This window comes from Lactuca virosa, chromosome 8, assembly GCF_052849685.1.
Source record: "Lactuca virosa cultivar CGN04683 chromosome 8, Lactuca_virosa_CGN04683_v6, whole genome shotgun sequence".
NCBI lineage: Eukaryota > Viridiplantae > Streptophyta > Magnoliopsida > Asterales > Asteraceae > Lactuca > Lactuca virosa.
In genome coordinates, this window is record NC_136433.1 from 210,412,703 (window position 1) to 210,435,385 (window position 22,683).

At 42.4% G+C, this 22,683-nt stretch overlaps 1 long non-coding RNA gene across 1 annotated transcript; it reads left to right on the forward strand.

Annotated features, from left to right (window-relative positions):
* The first annotated feature begins 1,777 nt into the window (after positions 1-1,777).
* Positions 1,778-3,895, forward strand: LOC145129505 (uncharacterized). Its single transcript, XR_013717524.1, has 3 exons — positions 1,778-1,848; positions 2,673-2,724; positions 3,854-3,895. It is a non-coding gene; the product is annotated as an uncharacterized LOC145129505 (long non-coding RNA).
* Positions 3,896-22,683: the final 18,788 nt, after the last annotated feature.

Here is a 22,683-nt window from a genome sequence, read left to right on the forward strand (position 1 = left end):
AATCTAGTTCATGATAGTCTTAATTCACTACTTACTTCCAAAAGTACGAGCGACTGTGGAGTTTGAATAATCTTATTATTCGGGAAGTAAAACATGCGAAATATGAAACACAATAATAAACAATCGACAAAGGCAGTAACCAAACTTATAAATAATACTTTATTATTTAATCACCAAAAGTCAATTACATTTACTTTGTTACAAGTTTCAGAACAAAACTAATCTAACTACTAAAACTAATATCATCTTTCAGTCCTATGCTCCGAGCATGTTGAATATGCTTAGCCCTACTCAGACCCTTTGTGAGGGGATCTGCTGGGTTATCTTCAGATGACACCCTCTTTACTATAAGATGGCCTTCTTCTACTCTATGTCTGATGAAATGGTACTTTCTGTCGATATGTCTGGTTTTACCATGATCTCTCGGTTGCTTTGTCAAGGCAACCGCTCCTTCATTATCGCAGAACAGTTCCATAGGCTCCTGGATGGTTGGAACAACTCCGAGATCTCCGATGAAGTTCCTCAACCAAGCTGCTTCTTTCGACGCTTCACTCGCTGCTATGTACTCTGATTCACAAGTAGAATCAGCCACCGTATCTTGCTTGGAACTTTTCCAAGTAACTGCTCCTCCATTCAATAGAAATACCCAGCCTGATTGAGAACGGAAGTTATCTCTATCCGTCTGAAAGCTGGCATCACTGTAACCATCTACTCTCAAAGTATCACTGCCACCAAGCACAAGGACCCAGTCCTTTGTCCTTCGCAAATACTTGAGTATATTCTTAACTGCTATCCAATGAGCTCTACCTGGGTTTCCCTGATAGCGACTGACCATGCTCAAAGCAAATGCCACATCAGGGCGAGTACATGTCATAGCGTACATGATCGATCCGACAGCGGAAGCATAAGGTACACGACTCATGTCATCTATTTCAACATCTGTACTCGGGCATTGAGTCTTACTCAATTTCGTATTGCTCTGGATAGGTAGCTCTCCCTTCTTGGAATTTTCCATACTAAACCTCTTTAGTACCTTATCCAAGTATGTGCTCTGACTAAGTCCAATTAGTCTCTTCTTTCTATCTCTCAATATTCTAATCCCAAGAATATAGGCAGCTTCTCCAAGGTCTTTCATGGCAAAACACTTTCCAAGCCAAGACTTAACTTCTTTCAAGATTGGAACGTCGTTACCAATGAGTAATATGTCATCGACATACAACACCAGAAAAGTTACTATACTCCCACTAGCCTTGATATACACACAGAAATCATCTTCATTTCTAGAGAAACCAAACTCTTTGACTTTCTCATGGAAGCAAAGATTCCAACTGCGAGATGCTTGTTTCAATCCATAAATGGATTTCTCAAGCTTGCACACTCTATTGGGGAACTTTGCATCAACAAAACCCTCTGGCTGACTCATGTAAACATCTTCAGCCAACTTCCCTGTAACATCCAAATTCCCAGGTATCTTAAATTATGTATTTTATTGAGTTTTGGAGAGAGACTCGGCGAGTAGGCGCTCAGACTCGCCGAGTAGAGTCGCGAATCTCCATCCGGGTTAATGACTGGACTCGGCGAGTCCATACGTGGACTCGGCGAGTCCACGCTGTTTAATGAAACCCTAATTTCTCGGGTTTGGGGACTATTTAAAGGCCCTTATGGCCGCCATTTGAGGTCACCAGTCATAGAGAGAAACCCTAGAGTGCTTGAGCGTTTTGGGAGAGGAAGGAAGCCATTTTTTTTGACCTTGGGAGTGTTGTTAGCAAGAAGAAGGAGGTACTAGCCAAGAGGAAGCATAGGAGATTGCTATTCTGTGGATTTGGAGCTAAGATCTTCACATTTGAGGTAGTAATTCGACTCCCCTTCTGTTCTTATGATGATCATATGGATTTAGGGTTTCTTAGACCCTTTGTTGCTTAGATTTGAAGCCCAAATAGTCCCTTATGATGAGGAGGCTTTGGATCTGGAACCATAGAGGTCCAGAGAGCCTTATTCATTAAGCTTTTTGAATAACAATGGAGGCTATGACCTTGAGTTATGGTATTTGGGGCTAAATCATCATATATGATCAAATAGATGTTGTATGTGCATCAAGATGGAAACTTTACGTGGTTATTGGGTTTGGGAATGATAGATCTATTGGTTAGAGGACTGGATCTGACCTCAGGAAGTTGTTTGAGGATGTGCATGGAATGAACTCGTCGAGTCCATGAACGGACTCGACGAGTAGAGTCGGGTAGCCCCGCGACTCGCAATCTGTGACGACTCGTGGAGCATAGGGTTGACTCAGTGAGTCGGAGGGAATTAGAGGACTGGAGTTCAAGGCGGAACTCGCCGAGTCCATGAACAGACTCGGCGAGTTGAGTCGGGGTGGCCCCGCGATTCATGCCAGGTGTCACCCGTCGAGTAAGGGGAAAGACTCGACGTGTCATGCGAGATCAGAAAGATAGTGGGCACGTGTAGACTCGCCGAGTCGCCCAAGTGCACTCGGCGAGTCGGGTCAAAGTTTGACCGTTGACCTTTATTGACTTTTAGGGTTTGGTCAACTTTAGGGTCTTTGAGCCATGAGAGGGGTAAAATGGTCTTTTACCCTTCTGAGAGTACTAAGAGGAGGAATAGTCTAGCCTCGAGAGATGTATTGATTCAAAGTGTTTATTTCATATGATTAGGCGGAGGCTAGACCCGACTTTACAGAGTTCGAGCTTTACCGAGTTAACCGAGGTGAGTCTTCTCACTATACTTTACCTAGAGTGGTAATTAGAGCTATGAGACAGAGTATTGTGTATGCTTTTTCATGATGTGATTTCTATGTGTTATATGCTATGTATGTTACAGAGTTTTTAGAGTTAGGACCGGAAGGTCTACAGAGTTAGGGTCAGAGGACCCATAGAGTTAGGGCCAGAGGGCCCACAGAGTTATGGGACTGGGGGGGTCCCACAGAGACACTTTGACCAGAGTGTCAAACAGAGTTATAGCCTCGAGTGGCTAATATGTGTTATGTGTGGTATTTTGGGGAACTCACTAGGCATTTATGCTTACAGTGTTGTGTTATGTGTCTCAGGTACCAGCGAGGATCGCGGGAAGGCGCCGGCTTGATCAGTACACACGCGGGGAGATTTTATTATGATCTTGGGAGATGATGTTATGTGATACAATGGTGTTTTTATAACGATTATGAATGAAAACGTGTTTTATAAAATGTGAAAAATTGTTTTGAAAATTTGGGTGTTACAAGTTGGTATCAGAGCCTTGGTTTGAGGGATTCGGATTCATCTTCGGGCGTATCTGAACTCAAACTGAGGATTTGAGAGAAATTTTGATGACTAAAAACTTTTTAAAAGAGTAAAAAGAGTTTTGAGACAAACAGAGCAGAGCCGTGTGTACGATCAGCCAGCGCCCGAACGGTGATTTCCCAAAATACCCTTGTAATTAGTGTTATGAGATATATTATGTTATGATATATGATGAGTTATGCTATGCATGCTAGAGTAGACTATGTATTCTTATTAGGACTAGAGTGGCCTGATATGTGATGCCTTAGTCTAGGAGTTTTGTTGCTAGGGATACTTGAGAGTGTTTAGATAGCAGCGAGGAGTTTATGAGAGAGCTGCTAGTGAGTAGCATATGGTTAAAGAGAGTAGAGTACTTGGGACTTGGGATCCAAGGAGGAGGACTTAGAGTGGATGCTGATGCGGTGTGGATGGTAGTATAGGGCCCGTACTACTGAAGACACCGGAGCAGTGCGCACCCTAAGTAAGAATCCATTGGGTACTAAGGAGCAAGTAGGGTGGAGTTATCGAGTGCGAGTATACTCGAGCGAGTCCCTGATATTTATTATGTTGTATTTCAGAGACATCATGGTTGGGACACGCCACACACCAGAGAGCAGCGGTACAAGTGATGAGGAGATCCGTAGGATCATTCATGAGGAGGTGGCTGCGGCCATCAGGGCAGAGATACCAGAGATGTTCGGGTCTATCAAGACCACACTGATAGAGACATTTGACGAGAGATACGCTGCTCTTTCTGAGGCTGCGATTGCTGCGGCCACTGCAGCTATAGCTACGACTAGGCCGCAGGGTGGTGATGCGTTGCTGTTTCGTGAGTTCAGCAACACAAAACCACCGGAGTTTGATGGGACCCAGGACCCGATTGCAGCAATGAGGTGGATATCAGACATTGAGGGGTGTTTCTTTACTTGCTCATCTCCAGAGCATTTGAGAGTCCGGTTCGCGTTGAACCAGCTTCGCTTGGGAGCGAAGGACTGGTGGAAGTTTGTGACGGCGCACTATTCGCCTACTGAGCTTGTTGCAGTGACCTGGGAGAGGTTCACTGCTATGTTCCGAGAAGAGTACGTTCCCCAGGTGGAGAGGGAGCGTTTGGCCCAGGAGTTTTTGACCCTCAAGCAGGGTACAGAGTCTGTTACAGTGATCACCAGGATGTTCCATGAGCAGGCGATGTTCTGCCCAGAGCACGTGTCCTCCGAGCAGGCACGTATGAGCCGATATCTGAGCATTTTGAGGAGGGATATACGAGAGTTCGTGGCGAACTCGACGTACCGGACATTTGCCGAGCTTCAGGCAAATGCCCGGAAGAGGGAGATAGAGCTGGAGACTCAGGCTAGGGAGGAGGCGGAGTCTCAAGGGAGGGATCGGCGACCGGCACAGTCTTAGCCGGCAGCCAAGCGGGCCAAGCCTGCCGATTCGAGATCAGGGAGCCAGAGGGGCCGCACTTGTGGCAAGTGCGGCAAGAGTCATGATGGAGTGTGCCGAGCAGGGTCTTGCTACAAATGTGGCAAGGAGGGGCATATGGCCAAGGATTGCCCCAAGGGGTTTGCAGTCTGTTTTCACTACAACCAGACCGGACACCGGAAGGCCGAGTGTCCACAGTTACGAGGGTCAGCTCAGGGAGCTTCTCAGGGATCTGATCCTGCTGCTGTTTGAGCTACAGAGAGTCGGCCGGCGAAGGCTGAGGCGCCGAAGGCTCGCGGGAGAGCCTTCCAGTTGACAACGGAGGAGGTCCGCGCAGCACCCGATGTGGTAGCTGGTATATTTCTTGTGTGTTCTGTACCTGCCTTGGTGTTATTTGACTCGGGTGCGAGTCGGTCTTTTGTGTCACTAGCGTTTAGTCAGCACATCAGTACCCAGCGTGAGGCGTTGAGTCGACCTCTACGAGTTTCCATAGCTGACGAGCGAGCGGTGTATGCTACTGATGTGATTCGAGGATGTGTACTCGAGATCTTCGGTGTCGAGTTTCCGATAGATCTGGTCCCGATTGCTATGGGGGACGTATGTGTCATAGTGGGCATGGATTGGTTGAGCCGTTTCGGAGCTGTGATTGACTGTGAGCGACAGTTGATGACGATACGAGACCCCAGTGGGGGAGTACTTACGGTGTACGGCGAGGGTTCCCGTTCTGGGTCAGCATTTTGTTCGGCCGCTAGAGCGAGGCAGAGTTTACAGCAGGGCTGTAGTGGGTTTGTGGCTTATGTGGTGGATACGAGAGTAGATGCAGAGAGACCGAGGTCGATCGATGAGGTCCGGATAGTGCGCGAGTTCCCAGATGTTTTCCCCGAGGAGTTGTCGGGTGTGCCTCCCGAGAGGCAGGTAGAGTTACGTATTGATTTGGTTCCGGGGGCAGCGCCTATCGCCAAGGCGCCCTATCGCCTTGCGCCACCAGAGATGCAGGAGTTATCCTCGCAGCTTCAGGAGCTGCTGGGGAAGGGGTTTATACGGCCGAGTAGCTCGCTGTGGGGAGCGCCGATCCTTTTTGTCAAGAAAAAGGATGGTTCACACCGGATGTGCATTGATTACCGGGAGCTGAACAAACTGACGGTCAAGAACCGTTACCCCTTACCGAGGATCGACGATTTATTCGATCAGTTGCATGGAGCGTCTTGGTTTTCCAAGATCGACTTGAGGTCTGGATATCATCAGATGAGAGTACGAGATGAGGATATCCAGAAGACAGCGTTCAGGACTCGTTACGGGCATTACGAATTCGTGGTGATGCTTTTCGGGCTCACCAATGCACCGGCGGCGTTCATGGATCTCATGAACAGAGTATGCAGACCGATGTTGGACTGTTCGGTGATCGTGTTCATCGATGATATACTGGTGTATTCGAGATCCAGAGAGCAGCATGAGGAGCATTTGAGAGAGTTACTTGGAGTTTTGAGATCGGAGAGGCTTTATGCCAAATTCTCCAAGTGTGATTTCTGGTTACGAGAGGTCCAGTTCCTAGGGCACCTCGTTAACCAGAATGGGATATTGGTCGACCCGGCCAAGATTGAGGCGGTTATGAGTTGGGAGGTGCCGAGATCCCCCACCGAGATCAGGAGTTTCTTAGGGTTGGCTGGCTATTATCATAGATTTATCAGGGATTTCTCCAAGATCGCGGTGCCACTCACCAGGTTGACCCGGAAGGGTGTTGCTTTTTCATGGGGACCAGAGCAGCAGGCCTCCTTCGAGACACTTCGCCAGAGACTGTGCGAAGCCCCAGTGTTAGCCCTTCCGGAGGGGATGGAGGACTTTGTGGTGTATTGTGACGCATCGATATAGGGGCTGGGAGCGGTGCTGATGCAGAGAGGGCATGTGATAGCATACGCATCGAGGCAGCTGAAGCCTCACGAGACGAGGTATCCCACCCACGATCTGGAGTTGGGGGCTGTTGTGTTCGCCCTCAAGATCTGGCGTCACTATCTGTATGGGGTTCGGTGTACCATATACACGGACCACAAGAGCTTGAAGTACTTGATGGATCAACCCAACCTGAATATGCGCCAGAGGAGATGGTTGGACGTGGTAAAGGATTACGATTGTGAGATCCTGTACCACCCGGGCAAGGCTAACGTTGTAGCCGATGCCCTGAGTCGTAGGGCGGAGAGCGCCCCGATACGGGACGTTTGTATGAGATTGACAGTGATGACTCCGGTGTTGGACACCATCCGAGGGGCCCAGGCTGAGGCCGTGAGACCGGAGAACCGCAAGAGAGAGCGGGTTATCGGATATGTATCGGAGTTTGTTACCGATAGCAGAGGGCTTATGACCTTCCAGGGTCGGATCTGGGTGCCATTTGTGGGCGGGCACGTACCATATTGATGGAGGAGGCACACCGAACGAGGTTTTCGATCCATCCCGGGGCCACTAAGATGTATTTGGACCTGAGAAGAGATTATTGGTGGCCCTGTATGAAGAGGGATGTAGCATGGGTTGTTGAGAGGTGCTTGACCTGTCGCAGGGTTAAGGCCGAGCACCAGAGGCCGCATGGTAAGTTGCAGCCGTTGGAGGTTCCCGAGTGGAAGTGGGAACAGATTACCATGGATTTTATCACCAAATTGCCAAGGACTGCGAGGGGCATCGATGCAATTTGGGTGATTGTGGACAGGTTGACGAAGAGCGCTCACTTCCTTGCTATCAGTGAGAGCTCCTCCGCTGAGAGGTTGGCAGAGTTGTACGTGAGGGAGGTGGTATCACGGCATGGAGTGCCGATCTCGATCGTCTCAGATCGAGATGTGCGTTTCACTTCCAGATTCTGGAAGAAGTTTCATGAGGAGTTGGGTACGAGGCTACATTTTAGTACCGCATACCACCCCCAGACAGATGGGCAGAGTGAGCGGACGATTCAGACGCTCGAGGACATGCTTCGGGCATGTGTGTTGGATTTCGGAGGGAGTTGGGACACATACTTGCCCTTGGCTGAGTTTTCCTATAACAACAGCCATCATTCGAGCATCGGTATGCCACCCTTTGAGCTGTTGTATGGGAGGAGGTGTCGGACTCCTATTTGCTGGGGTGAGGTCAGGCAGCGTGTGATGGGTAGTACAGAGATAGTACTTCAGACGACTGAGCAGATTCAGCAGGTCAGACAGAGGTTGTTGACCGCTCAGAGCCGCCAGAAGAGTTATGCGGACAGACGTCGCTCGGGGCTTGAGTTCCAGGTTGGTGATTTAGTACTCCTGAAGGTATCTCCTTGGAAAGGGGTGATCCGATTCAGGAAGAGGGGTAAGTTGGGACCTCGGTATATTGGTCCTTTCAGGGTGACTGCCAGGGTAGGCAGGGTAGCGTATCGTTTGGAGCTACCTACGGAGTTGAGCCAGATTCACGATACCTTCCACGTGTCTCAGTTGAGGAAGTGTATCGCTGATGAGTCGGCAGTGGTTCCGTTAGAGGACATTCAGGTGGATGCGAGCCTGAATTATGTTGAGAGACCGGTTGCGATTGTGGATCGAAGGATCAAGACTTTGAGAAACAAGGAGGTGCCATTGGTTCAAGTTCAGTGGCAACATCGGAAGGGTTCTGAAATGACCTGGGGGCCGGAGTTAGAGATGCGCGAGCAGTATCTAGAGTTATTTGTGGAGTGAGACTTCGAGGGCGAAGTCTGATTCTAGTGGGGGAGAATTGTAACATCCGGATTCCCAGGTATCTTAAATTATGTATTTTATTGAGTTTTGGAGAGAGACTCGGCGAGTAGGCGCTCAGACTCGCCGAGTAGAGTCGCGAATCTCCATCCGGGTTAATGACTGGACTCGGCGAGTCCATACGTGGACTCGGCGAGTCCACGCTGTTTAATGAAACCCTAATTTCTCGGGTTTGGGGACTATTTAAAGGCCCTTATGGCCGCCATTTGAGGTCACCAGTCATAGAGAGAAACCCTAGAGTGCTTGAGCGTTTTGGGAGAGGAAGGAAGCCATTTTTTTTACCTTGGGAGTGTTGTTAGCAAGAAGAAGGAGGTACTAGCCAAGAGGAAGCATAGGAGATTGCTATTCTGTGGATTTGGAGCTAAGATCTTCACATTTGAGGTAGTAATTCGACTCCCCTTCTGTTCTTATGATGATCATATGGATTTAGGGTTTCTTAGACCCTTTGTTGCTTAGATTTGAAGCCCAAATAGTCCCTTATGATGAGGAGGCTTTGAATCTGGAACCATAGAGGTCCAGAGAGCCTTATTCATTAAGCTTTTTGAATAACAATGGAGGCTATGACCTTGAGTTATGGTATTTGGGGCTAAATCATCATATATGATCAAATAGATGTTGTATGTGCATCAAGATGGAAACTTTACATGGTTATTGGGTTTGGGAATGATAGATCTATTGGTTAGAGGACTGGATCTGACCTCAGGAAGTTGTTTGAGGATGTGCATGGAATGAACTCGTCGAGTCCATGAACGGACTCGACGAGTAGAGTCGGGTAGTCCCGCGACTCGCAATCTGTGACGACTCGTGGAGCATAGGGTTGACTCAGTGAGTCGGAGGGAATTAGAGGACTGGAGTTCAAGGCGGAACTCGCCGAGTCCATGAACAGACTCGGCGAGTTGAGTCGGGGTGGCCCCGCGATTCATGCCAGGTGTCACCCGTCGAGTAAGGGGAAAGACTCGACGTGTCATGCGAGATCAGAAAGATAGTGGGCACGTGTAGACTCGCCGAGTTGCCCAAGTGCACTCGGCGAGTCGGGTCAAAGTTTGACCGTTGACCTTTATTGACTTTTAGGGTTTGGTCAACTTTAGGGTCTTTGAGCCATGAGAGGGGTAAAATGGTCTTTTACCCTTCTGAGAGTACTAAGAGGAGGAATAGTCTAGCCTTGAGAGATTTATTGATTCAGAGTGTTTATTTCATATGATTAGGCGGAGGCTAGACCCGACTTTACAGAGTTCGAGCTTTACCGAGTTAACCGAGGTGAGTCTTCTCACTATACTTTACCTAGAGTGGTAATTAGAGCTATGAGACAGGGTATTGTGTATGCTTTTGCATGATGTGATTTCTATGTGTTATATGCTATGTATGTTACAGAGTTTTCAGAGTTAGCACCGGAAGGTCCACAGAGTTAGGGTCAGAGGACCCATAGAGTTAGGGCCAGAGGGCCCACAGAGTTATGGGACTGGGGGGTCCCACAGAGACACTTTGACCAGAGTGTCAAACAGAGTTATAGCCTCGAGTGGCTAATATGTGTTATGTGTGGTATTTTGGGGAACTCACTAGGCATTTATGCTTACAGTGTTGTGTTATGTGTCTCAGGTACCAGCGAGGATCGCGGGAAGGCGCCGGCTTGATCAGTACACACGCGGGGAGATTTTATTATGATCTTGGGAGATGATGTTATGTGATACAATGGTGTTTTTATAACGATTATGAATGAAAACGTGTTTTATAAAATGTGAAAAATTGTTTTGAAAATTTGGGTGTTACATTCCCATTAAGGAAAGCAGTTTTGACATCCATCTGCCAGATTTCATAATCATGAAAGGCAGCTATGGCGAGCAATATCCTAATAGATTTAATCTTAGCCACTGGCGAGAAGGTCTCATCATAGTCAACCCCTGGGGTTTGAGTGAAACCTTTTGCAACCAGTCGAGCCTTGAATGTGTGCACATTTCCATCCATGTCTGTCTTCTTCTTGAAGATCCATTTGCACCCAACTGTCTTACGACCTGGTGCACTATCAACCAAATTCCAAACTTGGTTGTTATACATGGACTTAATCTCGCTGTCCATTGCCTCTTTCCACTTGGAAGCCTCTGGGCCTTCCATTGCTTCCTTATAAGTGACTGGTTCATCTAAGTTTACCAGTGTTCTGTCACTTATGAATGTGTCACCATCTGAAGTAATATGAAAACCATACAACTCAGGTGGCACACTCACCCTAGTGGATCTTCTAAGAGGTAATGAGTTATCGATTGGTTCAACAGAAACTGTTTCCTCTGGTTGAGTGCTAGTGTCATCTAAGGTTCCTTCATTGGCTGACTCTTGAATTTCTTCAAGGTCAATAGTGCTCCCACTGTCCTCTTTGAATATGAGCTCTCTTTCAAGAAAGACTCCTCTTCGTGCTACAAAGACCACGTTCTCACTAGGCCTGTAGAACAAATATCCAAAAGACTGCTTTGGGTAACCAATGAAAACACATTTCACACTTCTAGCTGCTAGCTTGTCGTGAGTCTCTCGTCTTACGAAAGCTTCACAACCCCAGACTTTAATATGTGCTAACGAGGGAACTTTCCATGTCCACATTTCGTGAGGTGTTTTGGCAACCTTCTTTGTAGGGACAAGATTGAGGATGTGGGCGGCTGTCTCTAAGGCATACCCCCAGAAGTGAATGGGAAGCGAAGCCCGACTCATCATAGAACAAACCATGTCTAACAAGGTTCGATTACGCCTCTCAGCTACACCATTTAACTGTGGTGTCCTAGGAGGAGTCAATTGTGAGACTATCCCACATTCTTTCAGATAGTCGTTAAACTTGATACTAAGATACTCCCCGCCTCTATCGGATCTAAGTATCTTTATCTTTCTGCCCAATTGATTTTCGACTTCATGCTTAAACTCTTTGAACTTTTCAAAAGTTTCTGACTTATGCTTGATCAAGTAGATATATCCATATCTGCTATAATCGTCAGTGAAAGTCACATAGAATCGATTAGCATCTCTTGTAGTTGATCTGAAGGGCCCACACACATCTGTGTGTATGAGATCCAACAGACCTTCACCTCTTTCACAAGACCCTGTGAATGGTGATTTTGTCATCTTTCCCAAAAGACAAGATTCACACATATCATCTGATTTTAGGTCAAATGATTCCAACACTCCATCCTTTTGGAGTTGGGCTATGTGTTTCTTGTTAATGTGTCCAAGACGACAATGCCACAAGCATGCCTTGTCTACACTATTAGACAAGTCAATATTAAGTACACTATTTCCTAAGCTATCAACACAAGTCACTGTTTCATACACACCATCACAAGGTAAAGCTTCAAACATAAAAACACCATTCTTATAAACAGAAATTGAACCATTCAAATCATTAAAAGAATATTTGAAACCTTGTCTGAGCAATGCATGAAATGAAATAATGTTTCTCGTCATCTCAGACGAATAGCAACAATTTATTAAATCTAATCTAACATCATTGCTAAGCAGAAGCTGATAAACTCTGATCTTGGTCACTGGTGAAGACATTTTGTTTCCCATGATCAAGTTTATCCTTCCTCGCTCTATCTCCTCACTTTCCTTTAGTCCCTGCAAATCAGAACAGATATGAAAACCACATCCTGTATCAAGGACCCATGAATGAGAAGATAATGAGTTATTAGCAGAAATAGTGTAAATACCTGCCGAAGATGGCTTCACTTTGCCATCCTTGATATCTTGCATATATTGTGGGCAAGATCTCTTCCAATGCCCCTTTTGATTGCAGTAAAAGCAAACGGCCTCTTTTGGATCAGAAACATGGGGAGTGGAACCATTGGGCTTAGCCTTTGGGCCATTACTAGACGACCCAGCTTGAGCCTTGCTCTTCCAGCTTTGCTTGGGAGGACCTTTCCTCTTTTTCCCCTTTCCCTGTCCAATAGCCAACACAGGGGCACTTGTAGGCATGGAGGGTATACTTTTACCCTTCATTCCTGCCTCAGCAGTCTGCAACAAGTTGTGCAATTGGGCCAAGGTCTGCTCAGTATTGTTCAAATGGTAAGTTAGAATAAACTGACCATAACAATCAGGTAGTGAGTTCAAGACCATGTCAATGGCCAATTGCTCATCAAAGTGAATGTTGAGCTTGACCAAACGCTCTATGTAGCGTTGCATTCTTTGCACATGTGACACAACCGATTCCCCTTCTTTCATCTTGCAAGCCATGAGTGACTTGACTACTTCAAACTTTTCTTGACGAGCTCGCTTATGGTACTTTTCCATAAGGTCCTTGTTCATCTCAAAAGGCCAGTAGTCCTCATAGTACCTCTGCAGTTCTGGGGACATGGTTGCCACCATGATGCACGCCACTTTGGTAGCATCATCGTAATGTTTCTTGTAGGCAGCAAGATCTTCAGGAGTAGCTTCAGACTCATCAAGCTCTTTGAGCTCCTTTTCAAGAACATATTCTTTGTTCTCAAAACGAAGAGCCATCTTGATGTTGCGCATCCAATCGTTATAGTTTGAGCCATCCATAACGACTTTGGAGCAGATATTGAGCAAAGAGAAGTTCTGGTTGGAGGAGGATGAAGCAGAAGTGTTTCCAGGAGTAGACATCTGAAAAGAAAGAAAGTTTTAGTTAGATTTCAAGATACCTCAATATAATAACCCAAAGATAAAATATCAAGGTTAGGATCCAACTATGAAGATTCACAACTTAGAAATGGGATGCCGAGATCCAAGTGTAAATTTCATAAAGGTAGGTGAATGACGATTCACCAATTCCACCATTAGACGAAACAAACGAAGTGAAATTCCTAATTCTTTTGAGGTACATTGAAACTATTCAATGGCATATTTTAATCTCAGATTATGCTCTTCTATTTGTGACTGGGATGCCGAGGATCACAAACAAGATGTGAATAACCATGCAAATGTGCTTGGTAACCTCATTGTCTTTATCATTAACTATTGATGTGCTGGTAAACCACACACGCTCCATCAAAATGACAATTATGAGATACCCATTACTACTCTTTATTAGTGCCCTTTAGTGTGCTGGTTAACCACACACGCTCCACTAACGACCAATAAAGCATAATGTGCAATTTCATGGATTAACATACTTTTCACATTTTTCCTAAAGTAACTTAGAGTTGGGATTTTAAAAATAATGTTCTAGTACTTTCTTTAATGTCATTATACTTTTAATGAGAAGTAGTTGTCCTATCAAATCCGTTCTGCTAACGACCCTCCACTAATCAAGGAAGTGGTGGGTGAGAGTGGACACCCATTCAACTACCATTTTATAGGCAGTTTCCTTATACCCTCCTTATAGATTAGCTTCGTGAATGAGGCATACTAGCGATTTGACTGACCATATTCTTATACATATATAATATTAAACTTTTAATCATAATACATATATAGGGTGTGTTTTAAAACATTTTAAAACTTCTAGGGTTTATATAAATTTCAAAATTCAAACTATTAAATTTAAATTTAAATAAACCAATTAACTAGATTTAATATTTATCTTTTAATTAACTATTAATCAAATTATTAATCCTTGTAAGGATTATCTAATTAAATTAATCAATTAATTTAATCCTAATTCTTATCCCTCTAAATTTCGAAAAATAGGGTAAGGATAATTATCCAATTAATCTAATTAAGTAACAATTATCCAAAACAAGAAACCCTAAAACTTCTAGCAATTTCGAAATTTACAAGGGAGGAGGCTAGGGTTTTCAAAACCCTAACCCTAATTTCGATTAGGGTTCTTTGGAGGCTAGGGTTTTCGAAAAACCCTTTTATCCAAAACCCTAGAAATCGAAAATTTGGCCTTTAGGGTTTAATAGCTATAAACCCTAATTTGCAATTCAACAATTATAGCAATTCAATTTAAAACAAACAATGACTCTGATACCATTGATGGGTTTTAGGTAAAACAAATAAACTAGAAAACAATTCCTAAGTTCACATGCAACCTACTTTGGATCTATGTTTTAACTATTGAACATATAACTTTGAATTGCAAAACAAGAACCCTAGAGGAGAGAGGCTAATTTCGAAATTAACAAACTAGGGTTTAGGAGTTACATACCTTTCAATTGTTATAGCAAATAATTGATAATCCTCTTGATCTTGATCTTGATCTTCTTGGAAGCTTAGCACCACAAATGTAATGCCTCTAATGGAATCAGACCCAAGAACTAGCAAGAAGGAAACTTGAAGGAGAGAGGATGGAGAGAGTATGTAATTTCGGCCTTAGGGTTTCTTCCAAAGAAATCAGTGTCCTCAAATGTGAGCCAGGAGGCTCCTTAAATAGCTGAGGGATCTAGGGTTTAGGGAAAACCCTAGTTATCCTTTGCTTAGGGCCTAAGCAAGATCCAAAGGCCTTATTTGGACCCCTTGGACGAAATCTCTAGGGTTTCCCCTAAGAATTTCGTCCACCTCCTTCCAAGGGGGTTCTGGAACCTTCCACTCAACTATTAATTAATTGCAAACTAGTCCCTGCACTTTATAATTAATTCTTTTAACCCCAAAATTAATTCTGATTAATTTCTGGCTAACTATTAATTAAACATAATGATTTCTAATTAATATATTAATCTATTAACATATTAATAAATCATTTATATATTAATTTATTAATCTTATAAATTAATATCTCTCCTTTCATAATTTCCTTGTCCAGTTGCTAGGTTGAGGGCAACCCAAAAGGATTGTGCTGCTATCAATTCAAGTACATACCAATTATAGTTATGGGCTTAGACACCTAATCCAACACCTTATTCATGTGATATGTCATGCGGAATTGATCATAGCACGATGGTAAGGAGTGCAAAATGATATCTATTGCAAGCTCCTCAGGGAAGTTCACATTAAGCTTCAACAACCAATCCACATACATTTGCATTTTCTGCATGTGGCTCGTGACGGATTCCCCGTCCTTCATCATGGTTGTTATGATAGAGCATATGATTTCATACATCTCTTGTCGTGCACTTTAATGGTATCTTTCCATCAGATCTTGGTGCATTTCAAAAGGATAGAAGTCCTCATAGGACTTTTGGAGTTCCGCTGTCATGGTGGCCAACATGATGCATGCCACTTTTGTAGCATCCCTTTCATGTGCCCGGAAGTCAGCGATCTCCTGGGGAGTTGCAGTGGTCTCATCAATCTCCTTAAGCTCCTTGTCAAGGACATATTCTTTGTCCTCGTAGCGGGTAATCATCCTGATGTTTCTGATCCATTCATTGAAGTTGGATCCATCAAAAGTGACTTTCCCACACAAGTTCATAAGGGTAAAGGAGCCATTAGGATTAGAGCCAGAAGCAGCATTGTTTGAAGACATCTGAAAGAAGAGAACAAGATTAGTTTAGATATTAAGAGAGTCCTTAATAAAACACTCAAATGTAATATTAAGGCTAGGATCCAATCACAATATATTATAACTTAGAAGAGGTATGCCGTAATCCAAGCTATAACATATTTGAAAGGTAGGTGAATGACGATTCACCAATTTCCACCATGAAAAACGAAATATAAATATTAGGTTTTTAATTGGTTCTTAGAAATTCCTAGATTCTTTTGAGATTCAATGAACTTTTCAAAGGCATGTTTCAATCTTGAGTGTGCCCTCCAAGTTTTGTGACTGGGATACCGAGGATCACAAAACGAGGTGTGAAGTAACCATGCAAATCACTTGGTACCCTCAAGGTTTATCACTCAATCGATGTGCCGGTAAACCACACACGCTCCACCGATGCTATGGTAAACCTTAAGTCACCCTTTACCTACCTTGTTAAGTCCAAGTTAGTGTGCCGGTTAACCACACACGCTCCACCAACGACTTAAACAAAGTGTAAAGTGTAATTTCATGGATTAGCACCTTATTCACATTTTCCTAAAGTAACTAAGATTGGGAATTTAATAAAAGCATTTAGTTACTTTATAATATTCATCATACTTTTAATGAGAATTTATAAGTCCTTGTCTTACCCGTTCGGCTAACGACCCTCCACCGATCAAGGAAGCGGTGGGTAAGAGTGGACACCCATTAAGTTGCCATTTTATAGGCAACAACCTTATACCCCCCTTATAGACCGGCTTCGTGAATGAGGCGTACTAGCGGTAAGACGACTTGACGTTATACATATATATATTAGTAACTTATAATATTATAAACTATAAGGGTTGAATTTTAACTTTTAAAATTCTAAGGGTTGGAACTAAAGTTTTAATCAAGACTTTACATGTTCCAAAACTTGAGGGCAAGTTTTGTAAACTTCCAAAACTTTTCATTTCTTATAACTTATGAATTAATTGAGTGATAAAAATGAAGACTCTTCATTTTTATAACTCTTGTGTTCTTTTAATGGCTTTAATAAAAGTGAGACTTTTGGTTTTCCATAACTTGAGGACAAGTTATGGACTCCATTAAAACACATTATGATCATGAATTAAACTACCATGAAGGCTACAAACAATTCCTATGATCATCTAATCTTCATAAGTTCAAGAACATGAATATGAACACTTTCAAGAATAAAAAATTACACTTAAAAAAAACTTGTAATTTTAATAATTGCCATTGTAAATGGATTAGCATAAACATTACACCATCTAAAACAAGCTTTAAAACATCAAAACAGTTTAGGGTAATGTTTCTAGTCCATTTCCAGCAACAAATGTGCAAACTTTCATACGAGCAGAAAACAGAAAAACGATTTTTTTTTCAAGCTGTTTGCACACAAAAAAAAACAACAAACGAACCATGCTCTGATACCACTGATGGGTTTTGAGCATTCTAACACTTCCTAAGTGTACATGCAACCCTAATAACCTTGGATCTATGTTTGTCTAATTATCATGCAAAGTTGAATTCCAAGGTTATATTCCTATCTAGCATACATGGGGAACAAATTTTAACTTGCATGAAAGATAGAATAACTTACCTTGTTGTTGCTTATGATCCTTGAAACCTTGTGAGCCTAGCACCCCAAGTGTGATGCCTCAAATGCTTCACACAATACCAAATGCTTTTGGAATGACTTTAGAGAGAATATACACTTCTAAAATCGGTCTAGCCCTCTTGTTTCTTATGTGTAGCCGATTTTGGTGGAGAATGGGTTTCTTATATAGTGTTGACACATCTAGGGTTACACCATGTAAACCCTAATGTGTCATGACTCTTCATTTCCATGACCCATGGGTTTGTAACTCCCATGGAGCATCCATGGAGCATCCTATGGGTGGAACCCAACTTGATAATCCATGGAGCCTCTTAGCCCACTATATAAGATATGGAAGATTTACATAATCTACCCATATATTTAATTAGTTATCTTTTGATCACTTAATTAATTCTAAATTAATTCTTGATCAAACTAATTACATAATATTATTAATATATTAGAACTTATAATATATTAATAAACCATAAGTGTTATTTCTCTCATTTTAGTTTATCCAATTGCATGGTGCCATGCAACCCAAATGGACCATGCCGGGTCGGGTCAAGTACATACCAGAAATAGTTATGGACTTAGACACCTTATCCAACAGGTTGATATACTTAGTTCACTATAAACAATGCTCTGATACCAATCTGTCACACCCCAAAACCGGAACGGCAGAAACGTTCTGGGGTGGAGGACGTCATGTTTAGTATCACAAGACATGCATCATAGTAATCGAAGTAATAAACAACCATTTCATTAGAAGGAAAGTGTTTACAAAGGGTGTATTCACAAAACATAGAATATATAAGCAAATAACAAACAAGGCTTGAAGCCATACTGCTCCATCTTCTGAATCCCAGCACGAGTACCTGTCTACTAGGCTCCTGAGAATACAAGTTATTTGAAAGAGTTGATCAGCAATTAAGCTGGTGATTTCATAAGATTTTAGTGATGAAAGTAGTTGTAGAAAGCTTAGTAAAATATAGTAAGTTGTAAGTTTTGTTTAGAAAAGTTCGCCTGTTCCTCCAGGAAATCCTATATTTCCTGCCTTGATGAAAGATGAGTAAAAATGACTCTACAATTCTTTCTATGTGTACTAAATGGATACAAGTTACATAAAACTCAGAGTAAACAACAATCGATTGTGTGTATCCGCCCTAAGCCCACTACCAAACAAGGAACAGGAAATGAGACAGATGACACACATCCCATTGGTTGTTAGATCCTTATTGTATATAACCCTGGTGTATCTTCTTGGTACTCACGGAGTTAACTGTAATAGTTCCTTTGTATTTGAATGAAAAGATTCTTTAAGAAAACCCTTATTTCTTATAGTAAAATGGTGACCACAGTGATTACTCCTATAGTCGCTTAGTTTATACTAGATATATATGACCTAATATCGACTAGATAGTTAACTGAGTGAATCTGCCCTAAGCCCACAACCAAACAAGGAACAGGAAGTAAGGCGGAAAGCACTCATCCAACTACCTATTGGGTATTAATGATATATAACCGTGTTGTATAAACTAACGTATTATAGAGTTAGGCACCGGAGGTCCTTTGAGTATATATTGGTTTAATAAAATGGATTAAACCCTTAACTGGTAAGTTTCTAGTTTTGTATACCAAACGTCTGATTTGAAAAATGTATTTTGTACTAGAAAACTGTGCATTGACTCTGTGTCCTATGACTTGACCCATACCTGGTACTCCTATGATGACTTAATGTATACAGAACCTATATATCTAGAATCGGATAGATAATAGACTTGGTGAATCTGTCTCAAGCCCACAACCAAACAAGGAACAGGAAGTAAGACTGAAAGCACACATCCTATTACCTGTCGGATTCTATTGATATATATGTATCCTTTGATGTATACATAAAAGAATCATAAGGTTAGCATTATGGTCCTTTCTACTAAACGTAGCCTTCTACTAAGGCATCAAATTTTATGTGTGTTTGTTTCTTGTATGAGTGCGTATTTTCCTGAGTGAGACTCTCCTTAACTAATTATAGTTTATACATTAATGAATGTATGAGAAGATCTCAAAGTAAATGTAATAAGGAAAATAATGTTTTACCTCAGCAGTGACACTGATGGCTATAAAGTAATACAATACAGACTCCAGGTAGTACTAAATGGACAGTACACCTCGGGGAGTCTTAAGTAATAATATACAGACTCCAAGTAGTATTAAATGGACAATACACCTCGGGGAGTCTAAAATGACCTTTAGTCCTAAGTCGGTTAATTAAAGGTTTAATGTGAACTCGTATGGAACTGAGAGGATATATTATTATATTTTATCACCTCGTGTCTGCTAACCCAGATACGTGTAATCGTACTAAAGTTAATGCAAACTCGGAAAGATATATTATTAAGTTTATCACCTCGTGCCTGCTAGTCCTGGTACGTGAAATCGTACCAGTGTCAATGCAAACCCGGAAAGATATATTAACGTGATTTTTCCCGGTACTTAGTATGGTGTGTTTTTCCCTGGTACTTAGTGTACTTTTCCCTGGTACTCGGTGTGCTTTCCCTGGTACTAGGTGTGCTCTTCCCTGGTACTTAGTATGGTGTGCTTCTCTCTATACTAGTTCTAGTATGTTTCCCTTTCGTACTTGTTATAGTATGTTCTCCTCTATACTGGTTATAGTATGAACTGAACCCTTAAACTATACCTATTATAGTTTACTAGTAATGTACTTGAACTGTTGGGGAAAAGACTCATTTTACTACTAAGTTATGCTGGTACTTTAAAAACGGAGTTTTGTTAGACTATAAAGTAACATAACTTGAAAAGAGTCTTTGAGATGTTTTGACGACTTATAATGCCATAAGTAATCCTTTTGAAAATGTTTATAACAAACAATTACAATTAATATTGTGTTTAACTTGTATTCCCCCCCCCCCCCCTTAAAACATTTAAAACAGTTAAAATATTCATTACAGGGTATAAACTCACCTGATGTGGGTGATTCAACGAATACGCGTGTAATGATGAGAAGTTCCACGAATGAAGTCCCGAGACGCAAAAAGTCCTAAATGACATACATTGGCATGTATTGACATAAATATAGTGCTTGGGAGCAACCAAATGCAAGAAAACACCTCACGGGACTAGGAAACACTTTGGCCAAGTGTTGGAATCACATGTGATTCAAACTAAGGGAGTGTACGGCCACTTGAGGGAGTGTGCGGCCAGGGGAGTGTGCGGCCGCACACTCGTGGTAAAGTGTGCACAAAACGTTTTCCAAATGGTGGGGAGGCTTGTAGGACTGATGCTCATCAAGTGTTGAAGCTAGAAAGGCACTTTGGAAGCCCTAAAGCACCAAACAAAGGGGTGTACGGCCACATGACTGTGTGCGGCCGCACACTCCTTGATGAACATGTTTTGGACGTTTTCTAAGGCTCATATCTAGTAAGCAACAAGCTTGGGGAATGGTATTTAAAGTATACAAGCCTTTAGGGGTGTTTTGATGGCGTGTTGAGGGTGTTTGGAGGGTGTACGGCCACATGAGTGTGTGCGGCCGCACACTCATATGTTCTTGAGTTCTGGGTAGTTTCAAGGCCTTAATCTCGTGTTCTTAACAAGTTCTAAGCTTAAGGGAAGAGTACTTACGATCCGGAAGCTCGAGGAGGCCCAAAATCGCCAAGAACAAGTGTGTGTTCTTGGTGTTCTTGGTGAAATGGATGAAGATTTGAAGATCTAGCCAAAACACGATTTCAAATGGATGAAATCAAAGGTTGGAACTAGTTTATGAAGATTAACAACAAACCAAAGGAAGAACACTTACATTTTTGGAGATATAGGCTGAAAATCGGATGGTAGTTGAGAGCAAAATCGAGTTCTAGGCTTGGGGGAGTGAAAAGGGATTAAAGGAGGCTGAGTTCTAAACTTATACACGTGAGTGTGCTGCCAGGAGAGGGGTGTGCGGCCGCACACCCATGTGTGCGGCCGTACACTCCTTGTGTTGGAGTGTAAGGCCCGGTTTTGATGCTAGAAGTGTACGCGATCTATTCCTATGCTCAATGCTTGAATGTACTGACCTTTGGACCTTTAACGGACTCCAAACGAGGCTAAATGATAGCAGAAATGACCCTGACACTCAACTGAGCTGACTGGTTGAGTTTTAAAAGCAAAAAAATTTCAGGTTGTCACACCAACTCTTGAAATCCTTTTCAAAATAAATCCCGAAATTATACTTTAACCCCTAGGGATTCAAATATCGCCATTTGGCTTCCCGAAACCAACACCCCGCTAATTATGATTTGATTTTGGACTATAATAATATAAAATAATAATAATAATTACTTCTCGGGGTTCCAGGTTTATTATTTAATTATTCTATTTTAAACGGGATGTTACAGGAGTTTTCCAGACTCCTCAAGAATCTCATAAAATTTCCATAATAAGCATAAAATCCAAGATCTAAGCATTTGACCACAACAAGTTCCAAGCTTAAAGAGTTACAGAGGTCCAGAAGATGCTCACAATGTTGGATCTAACTTGAAACACCCCTTCTTGTACAACAAGGCTCACTTCTTCCCTTTCAAGATGCACAAAATGAGAACACAATGCTTAATATCTCAAGAGAGAAAGGCTAGGGTTTGCTATGGACGTTCTCTGGAGATGGAGGTTGAGAACAGAGCAAACCCTAGGCATCTCTTTACTTAAATATGGCTCAAACCTCGACACCTAAGGTTTTGTGTTGTGGCGGCCACTGCGTCGTGACCAACAAACAACTAAGCCGTTACTTAATGACGAGGTCGCACTGCGAGCATCAAGTAGCTGCGTCAACCCCGATTCGAAATTAATTTAAAGGATATCAAAAGATAAACAATATACCATAACTAGGTGCTACATTTATCTTCTTCCTTGATTATTCTCCAAACAACAACATTCATCATAGATGTTTATTTGGGGTTTTGGTGAAGATTTTATGGGGTTTCTAACCCTAGGCTTCCATAAATCTGAATTTAAACCATTTGGTGTTAGTAGCATGTGGTTAATCATCCTTTGGTCGACACTGAATTTAAACCATTTGGTGTTAGTAGCATGTGGGTGATTTGAATTCCTAAGCCCATGTTTGAGTTGTACACATGCTTTAATGAGTTGTACATTACTTATGGAACTTGTTAATGATTGTAAATCTAGGTTATCAATGGTAATTAGTGTTTTTATTTTATATATGTTATGATTCCTTAGTTTTCCTTTGATGGTATGACTGGAATTAACAATTCCAATAGTGAATCATCATTATAATGGACTGATGGATTTAGAAGCAATGTTAAATTCCAAATC